The sequence below is a fragment of the Coptis chinensis genome, chromosome 5 (assembly GCF_015680905.1).
Source record: "Coptis chinensis isolate HL-2020 chromosome 5, ASM1568090v1, whole genome shotgun sequence".
NCBI classification, from domain to species: domain Eukaryota; kingdom Viridiplantae; phylum Streptophyta; class Magnoliopsida; order Ranunculales; family Ranunculaceae; genus Coptis; species Coptis chinensis.
Genome location: NC_141460.1, coordinates 26,670,293 through 26,672,908, shown reverse-complemented (window position 1 = coordinate 26,672,908; position 2,616 = coordinate 26,670,293). Strand labels below are relative to the sequence as shown.

The 2,616-nt window shown below is 38.0% G+C and overlaps 1 long non-coding RNA gene across 1 annotated transcript; it reads left to right on the top strand.

Annotated features, from left to right (window-relative positions):
* The first annotated feature begins 433 nt into the window (after nt 1–433).
* Nucleotides 434–1,483, top strand: LOC147497215 (uncharacterized). Its single transcript, XR_015196713.1, has 2 exons — nt 434–493; nt 1,168–1,483. It is a non-coding gene; the product is annotated as an uncharacterized LOC147497215 (long non-coding RNA).
* Nucleotides 1,484–2,616: the final 1,133 nt, after the last annotated feature.

Below are 2,616 nucleotides of genomic sequence, written 5' to 3'. Positions count from 1 at the left end.
TTCTATCCTAGCAAGGACATATAGACTCGATTTCGGAGATGGGTTTACATGGTTGATAGGTGATGAGTATTGTAAGTGAAGAATGAAGAAGACATGGATGGTTGTGTGTTTTGTTAGTGTTTATCTTGGTTTAGTTTTCACTCTGTCTATTCTACTTATCGGTGGTTCTCGGTCTTCTAGTGTATCGGTGTATTCCTTTCTGACGCAAATTGGGCATGTGAGGAAACTATTCTCCGTGAATGAAAGGAGTAAGCGTTTGTTTGCTTGTTCTATATACCATAGTTTCCGATAAACATAATTAGCCTTCGCGACCTTAAATGGTTTTGAAGAATACTTCAATACTACATACTAACCATCGGCATCATCGTTTATCGCTTTTAATGCTTTGTGTATTTTGCTTTATTGCATTGACTTTTGTCATTTTCTTCACAATGAATCATATGGGTATCGAATGGAGTTGTTGGCTCTCCGGCGTTTGCAGCGTTTGATCAAGGTACTATTACTTTGTTATACCGAGAATTAGTTTTCGACTTGGCCAAGATTAAGATCAATGCACACTCCGCGGCTTAACCATACCAATGTTATAACTTCGAGGAAGATGTTGGTCCCACATATAGGTAACACAAATTCTCTAAATTCCAATTCAGGATGTGGAGAGATACCATTTAAGGGGAGATTCATTGATAGTGAACAATGGCCTTTATATGCATGGATAATGCGGGGAGGTGTATAGCTAGGACCATCACTCACGGGCAATAAATCTTATCTTCATTATGTTTTTCCTGCCAAGAGCCTCACAGTCCTAGATACTTTAGCCAACATCGGTCTTTTCTTGTTTCTCTTCCTAGTCGGCATAGAATTAGACCCAAAGTCCTTACGTCAAACTGGAAAGAAAGCCCTTGCCATTGCTATTGCAGGGGGGTACCATTTGCTTTAGGAATTGCAGATTCTTTTGCTCTCCATAAAATTATTTCCAATGGTGTGGACCATGCTTCATTTCTCTTCATTGGCGAGCTCTTTATATTCTGACCTTCCTGTTTTAGCTCAGATACCAACAAGGCGTGCTCTTTTCATTGGATACCATATTGCAGTTTCATCTCATATACTACACTCTCATCACTTAATGAAAATTTTGACAAAAGCCATGAACTCATTGAACCCATGCAGCGCGCCATTTCCCAAGGACTTGGATTCAGACTTCCAGACTTGGTGTTGCAAACTGTGATGGAGTTGGGTGTTATGTTGTGTGATGGAGTTGGGTGTTACGCTGTGTGAAATGATGGAGCTTGGTGTTGCAGACTTGCATAAACAAATTGGTATACATTGATAAGGTGTTGGGTAGGGGGCGGAGGATATATATCAAGTCGTTAGAGGTTAGTTTGAGGTTTATTTGCTTGGCTAAAGTGTTGGACTGTTGGTTGTCTTTAATCGATGTTGACAACTTCCTATGCTAATGAATTTTTATAGTAGCTACCATACAATACTTTGTTTTGGTGTTGTTACTTCGTATATGTTTGGACGCAGATGAAATAACTCTTTTGTAAAGGTGGCTCATATATAAAAGGGCCGGAGAAACCAATTTTTTTATACAATGAAAATTGTTAGTAACGGATACCCAACCGTTAGCAATAAATTTTTTTATACAAAGAAAATTAATTAGTAACGGATAGTAAACCGTTAGCAATAAATTTTTTATACAAAGAAAATTCATTAGTAACGGATAGCGCACCGTTAGAAACAAAAATAAAGTGTCATTTATATCCGTACCGACAAAGAATAAACAAATTTGGTAACCGTTATTAATAATTTCTAACGGATAGGTATCCGTTATTGAAATTAATTTTAGTGACACTTTATAACCGTTAGTAAATTTTGTAACGGATAATAAGCGTTACAGATATCCGTTAGTAATATTTGTCACGCTTTTGTGTCAACGCAATATAACCGTTACTAATATTTTTTGTAACGGATGAGTATCCGTTACAAATAGGCTATTATGGTGTAGTGCTAATCCATGAAAAATGGGTAACAAATTAAAAATATTTGGGGGGATTCGGAAATCCCCCACTGGGTCTGCTAGAACGATGCAAGATTTGGGGCTATCGCTCAAGGCTTTGTAGAAGTCAGAGAGAGGAGTCTCTTCTTCGTCGGGCATTGTGTCAGGTGATGTGTGTGAAATAGTAGCTAGAGGTGTAGTGGGTGGTATACTAGATAGACTTGTTTGTTGACGTTGTTGTGTAATTACGTTCTGTGTTTTTGTTCGGCCAGACCTTAATCTCATACAAGGCTAAAACCAAATTTAACTAAACACATCAACACTCCAAATAATTCTGATATACTAGTATAAACCTCTAACTGGAGATGCAAGGTATGGAAGAAATGAATACCTGATTGCGTCCTTGCTTCGCTTATGAATAGCGTCTTGTTTACGCATGTTCAGTGTATATAACAGGTTAGAACACTGAAAAATTTGAAAAATCAAAGTTCGAGTCAAAATTGTAGAATTCCGAAAAAATTAACAAAGGCGGGTCGTCATTCTCGGTAATTTTCAAATTACTGTGTTTTTAGGGGGTTGCGCCACATGGGGCTGGTCGCTTTGTTCGAGCTATAAAGGCG